Here is a 6,000-nt window from a genome sequence, read left to right as displayed (position 1 = left end):
TTCAGCACCAAATCGATGTCTAATTAATATTAAAGTTTATTCAAATAAATAATAAATTTAACTTAAAGTTAGAATTCTGGCAAAAGTTTCTGATTTTCGTAAAACAATAAATAAATATTGATATAGAAAAGTCTTCTTATAAACGCACTCTTAAGTCTTGTGAGGTAAAATATTGAAATCTCACCACCTGTTAAGTGTTGTAAGTTTTCAAGAACACTAGGGCGGGAAAGTGAGGCAAGAGGCGAATGGGCGGGCGCTGCAGTCTCGCTTGCACAGACTGCACCACCCCTTACCGAATGCATTGCAATTGCAGTTCGCGCTCTAGAGCCGTCGCAACAGCTCGCCCGTTGCACTGTTCCAGTTTTGTGCTCGCGTTACGCGACCTGTAACGAGTTACCAGGATACTAGAGGCACCGAGGAGGTAAGTCACCCTTACATTTCTATCGTCCACGCTTTCGCACTTCAACCGTACCCTTATATGCGTCTCTTTCGTCCCTCGGTGAATTTAACACTAGTTTCCCTTTTATCGTTGGAATGTGGGAAAGCGGGTTTTGGTGTCCTAACTCTCTCTTTCAATTTGTAACCACTTTGAGACGATTGAGAGAGATACAATAAAGTTAGAAATAGCTTTAGATGTCAGATCGGAAGTGATATTTTTAAATAGTAGTATTTCTCTGTGATTCTTTATGAATTTGAACTTAATATTCGCTAATCACAATAAGTTACGTAAAGATAATATAATCATCAATGTTGTTGATATTTATAAACGACAAATAAAATCTATCATTTTACAATATATAAGCTGAAGACACGATGTGATGACAGGTGTTCTAATTACAATTTAAAATAAGAAGGTTTAGTAAATAAAAAATTATAAAACAAAATCTATTTCAGTATAAGTTCCTATTTACATAAATATTAACTTTCAATTTACTATTTTTACAAACTATTTTAATAATATTTACATTTTAAAAGTTTAATAAAACAAATGTGTTTTGAGAAAACAGCTTTAAAAATAAAAAATTATAAGAGCGATTTATTTCATCGCGGACAAATCGTCGGATATCTCCCCCGAGTCAATGCCAAGTAGTACCAGGGGAACATAAATTATATGAAGGCTCGGTTACAGCAATGGGGCCACTAAGCTCGTGCGGCGCGTTGTCAGTACCCCACGCAACCCGTGTGCACCTACGCACTCCCTAACAGGGACAAGGTTCAAAACCTTTGTGGAAAATCAGTTTTTTCATCACTCTTTGATCATTTAAAATTGAATGTTCTGACTGCGGTTAACACTTAATGCGAGCAGCGCGTAATGTTATTACTTCGCGATTTAATTCATTATACCCTTGATGCGATTGTTCTGATCGTTCAGGTGATAATAGCGGGGCTTTTAATGAAATTGATATCTATTGATAACTGAGTGGGCTCTTTTGCTTTATCGTTTTTGGTCATTGTGTGTAAATATTTATAAAAATAATTTCAATCTTAATTTCTATTTTGTCCAACTTCACTTTAGAGTATATTTTTAAATTTTTTTTGTCATTAAAAGAAAAATATTTTTCATAATTTTAGCGTTGAATAACACACTATCTCCAAAAAATTGGCTTGAAATCAAACCCGTCTAATAAAATAAACTGCAGATATTTAGGGAAAATCCTATAAACTTTTCAATCGTATTTACTGAAAGGATAAACTTACATTAAAAATGAAATGGGGGTACTCTTAAAATTGATATAGTTACCAACATTTTCCAATTCCGACCTTTTTATATGTACATACATATAAACTTATGTTACTTTGTAATCAAATTTTATCGATAAATCAAAAATATCCAGCATAATTTTTGGACCTATTATATTTTTGTTTTATACAAAAATATCATTGATCAAGCAGATACCTTTGAATTGTCGGTTTACAACGCCTTCCATTGGTATTTTGATACGTGTATACGATATTAGTGGTAGGGCTTTGTGCAAGCCCGTCTGGGTAGGTACCACCCACTCATCAGTTATTCTACCGCCAAGTTATAGTACTCAGTATTGTTGTGTTCCAGTTTGAAGGATGAATGAGCCAGTGTAACTACAGGCACAAGGGACATAACATCTTAGTTTCAAAGGTTGGTGGCACATTGAAGAAATAGTTAATTTTTCTTACAGCGTCATTGTCTATGAGTGATGATGACCACTTACCATCAGGTGACCCATATGCTCGTCCGCCAACCTATACCATAAAAAAAATATTAAGGTCAATATTCTATATATATGTATGTAACAAGACTAATCATTACATTACATACATAATAATAATAAAAATAAAGTTATCAGTCTGAGGATTTATAAAGTAATTAGTTTTTAGGGCAAGGTATACCCACATATTTTAATAAAATTCCGCAGTTTTGACTTAAGCTGCCGCTAAGGAAGTTTTAATTTGGTGTTAAGAATAATCTAATTAGCGAAGTCTATTAATATACAAATAAAAAGGAGTAGATTTAATGACTCTGTGATGTAAAATATTATAAAAAACATATTTTTTAAATAAAAAGTAAATACTTAGTTTCCTGTCAGTTGTTTTCATTGCTATCTTCTAATTCTCTAAATTAAGTATGAATCTAATTCAGTAGGAATTAAGTTTTCCAAAACTACAAAAATGTGTACCGCCTACCACCAATAATAAATGTGAGAATATTGAATAAACAGTATAAAAATGAGTCGGTTGCAAATTATCGATTTTAATAACCACATTTAATAAGACTTCTGGGATGTCAATGGCGAAACAAATTTTAGTCACTTCGGTCGGAGGTTGCAACAAAACGGTAGCCCTATTAGCGGAGTTCTTTTATTCGTCGGTTCTTTAACCTTTTTATTTCCTTTTACTTGTTAAAATTCCAAAAGAACCACCGGAGCGAGATGAAATTCGGAACATTTGATTACTTGTTATTTATTTTATTTGTATTTAAATAGTAATAATAAAAATGTAATTACAATATCCGCATAGAAATTTTTTTGTACGGATACCAAGTGCATTTTACTATTTTATTAAAAAGTTTCTACTCGATAAAAATATTTTTTTTAATATCAATTATAAAACCTTTTGATTTTTTTTAATCCGTTTCAAATATGGCTCCGTAGATATTTTCGAAACAATAAATATAAAAATTTAACAATAGGAAACATTGAAAGGATATACCAACCTTGATTTTATTATTATTATAATTATATTTCTGAAATACACCACTATATAGGCAAGAGGATTTTATTAGACAACATTAAAGTTTAACTTATAATTTTAACTATAAAATAATATAACCTTATTCTTAAAACAGTTATGTAAATTAATATAAAAAATGAACGAGAAGTTATTTAAAACATCATCATACCTATTAAGCAAGTATATGACTAAAGAACATCGACCTAAGTCTACCAAATTAATGAACAATTAATTTTTTTAACAAAAAATCAATAGACGTGCCAATACACACGTGGACACAATTAAAAAGATGAGAATTGTTAAAATTTAAAACTTTGAAAGTGGAACAGACACAGCGAGCGATAGTCGTTACAGGATTTATCCAGATCTGCATTTAAGATTGTTTCGTGAATTGTGTAAACGAGTTAAAGCGGCTCTGCCGTTCCCGATCGAAGTTCTACTAAACGGCTGATTGCACTTAATGTGACAAGAAACCCACCAACTATCGTTTAACTTCAATTTATATAAGCTATTTTATTGGTTGAAACAATAACAAAAAAACATAATACCCATTCAGGTGCGGCTGCTGTAAACATTACAGAGGAACGCAATTAAAGTTGGGTTGATTAAAAAGAAACATTTGAATGAAAACCTTCAACCTTTTATGCTGCTATAGCAAATTAAAAATAATGATTTCAAAGAACGGGTCTACAGTGAAAATAATATCTCTATTCTTATACTAGCTGGACATTTACTAAGGAGTTATTATTTGTTAAATATAAAAGCCCCTGTGTCCATACAAACTCCGTTCCAAATATTGTGCTGCTCTTAGGAAGTTGCCCGACAATAGAGAGGAAATACTCTTAGGGAGGAACGTAGTCTGTGTGTAATCGGCTTTATTTGCCTCTCACCTCTCGCTTCATAGAGGTGGCGCGATCCTGTTGACGACTCTTAAAAACCAAACAACGTTATCTGTTTATGAACCAAGTATATCATTTGATATGCATTGTTCTACCTCTGTTTATATTAATTGTTATATCTTTCATCTGATTTAAGACTTCAATAAGTGTAAAATAACTGTAATTATACAATTACAATAATGTTTTATCATTTATTTCCTATTTTTTTTTTCTTAATTGAATTGATTCAAAGTTTTTTAAGTAAATAATATAATAAAATATAACCATCAATATATTACGTGTCAGTATTACAAATTGTATTTTTAAACTGGCAAACCTATAGCATATTAGAAGATTTAATACGTTTCTTCGTAATATAACCTAGTTGGTTATTTCGGAATACCTACGATTAAATGAACAAGTGTAAAAAAAAACATTTTTTATTTTTATATTTAATTATTCTAAACATAGATTTTTTATGTTACTGTAAAAAAGTTGGACGTTTATAGGAAAACTACAATATATTGTAATTGTCACACCACCAACTTCACAAGAGACCCGGAAAGCATACACGTGTAGGAGTGGACGGCCGTGAACTTAACAGTCGTTTGATATAGGGCACACGAGATACATAGTTACATTGAACCAGCGAAGGCTGCAGTCGCTTACACGGTCTGTCTATGTGTGTGTGAATACGTATATGGATGCGAACGTAGTGGTTAGGAGTCAGAAGCTTTGAGGCTTTACGTAATTTGTTGGTGAATTGGATTGAGGTTCTCGTGTTTTAATCTCAGCTTACAGTTTACAAAATGTATACCGCCGTTAAACGGTTTTGACTATTCAACTTATCATTTGCTTTCTTTTTTTGAATTAAATGCTTCAACAGTAAATCCATAAATACAATAAATGCAACATACAACCAAAACTATTTTAATGTTGCGAGGTTGCGAGGGAGGAGAGTCGAGATGGCCCAGGGGTTAGAACACGTGCATCTTAACCGATGATTGCGGGTTCAAACCCAGGCAAGCACCGCTGATTCGTGTGCTTAATTTGTCTTTATAATTCATCTCGTGCTCAGCGGTGAAGGAAAACATCGTGAGGAAACCTGCACGTGACAAATTTCATAGAAATTCTGCCACATGTGTATTCCATTCCACCAACCCGCATTGGAACAGCGTGGTGGATTATGTTCCAAACCTTCTCCTCAAAGGAGAGGAGGCCTTTAGCCCAGCAGTGAAATTTTACAGGCTGTTGTAGTTGTTGTTGTTGTTGTTGCGAGGTTTTCTTGACCGATTTCAAAGTCCTAGATTGGAAACCTGGATTGGGTTAATAGAAGCAAGTTAGTAACGGACAGAGTCAGAAAATCGGCAGTGTACCCTACTGCTGCTGCAACTCAAAGTAGCGTAGCTCCCAATCCCCATAATACTTAAATGCTACTCATGCGTTCACTGTAAAAGTGAGAAAAATGAGTGTGCACATGCGTTTGCGCAGACTTTAGTGCACTATAATATTATTCATGCGCTATATCCTTGATTTAATACAACAATATATACGATGCACGTTGGATTTAAAATCCATACGATAATTTTAAAAATGCGAAATTATACTCTATTTATCCCTAAGGAAATTTGTCACAATTTAAACATCCAGAAATCGACTTTAGTATAATATAATAACGAATTAAAAGTTGTTGCTCTGTGGACTTGCCTTATTGATGTATCATTGATGAACACATCTTCATCATATAGGGGTACCATTTCAAATCGGGACAAGTACTATTTTTATAGATTTTATGATGTTAGTTCGTATTTATGTCTCTAGTTAGTCTTGAATAGAACACATCGTGTGTAAGATATCATGTATTTTAAAATCATTCTACATTTACAGGCTGGAATAGTGAAATGGAAATTAGCTC

The 6,000-nt window shown here is 32.9% G+C and overlaps 1 protein-coding gene across 3 annotated transcripts in view; it reads left to right on the top strand.

The window, feature by feature from the left end:
* The first annotated feature begins 339 nt into the window (after positions 1-339).
* Positions 340-6,000, top strand: part of LOC124535091 (sex determination protein fruitless) — a 66,320-nt gene continuing 60,659 nt past the window's right edge. For 2 of the 3 annotated variants that reach the window (XM_047111152.1, XM_047111146.1), the window contains exon 1: positions 340-421. The gene's annotated coding sequence lies outside the window, so the exon portion shown is untranslated. The remainder of the gene's footprint in view (positions 422-6,000) is intronic. The other variant, XM_047111147.1, reaches the window with a different exon arrangement.

Source organism: Vanessa cardui, chromosome 14, assembly GCF_905220365.1.
Source record: "Vanessa cardui chromosome 14, ilVanCard2.1, whole genome shotgun sequence".
NCBI lineage: Eukaryota > Metazoa > Arthropoda > Insecta > Lepidoptera > Nymphalidae > Vanessa > Vanessa cardui.
Note: the sequence above shows the minus strand (reverse complement) of the source record. Positions and strands in the feature narration are given on the sequence as shown.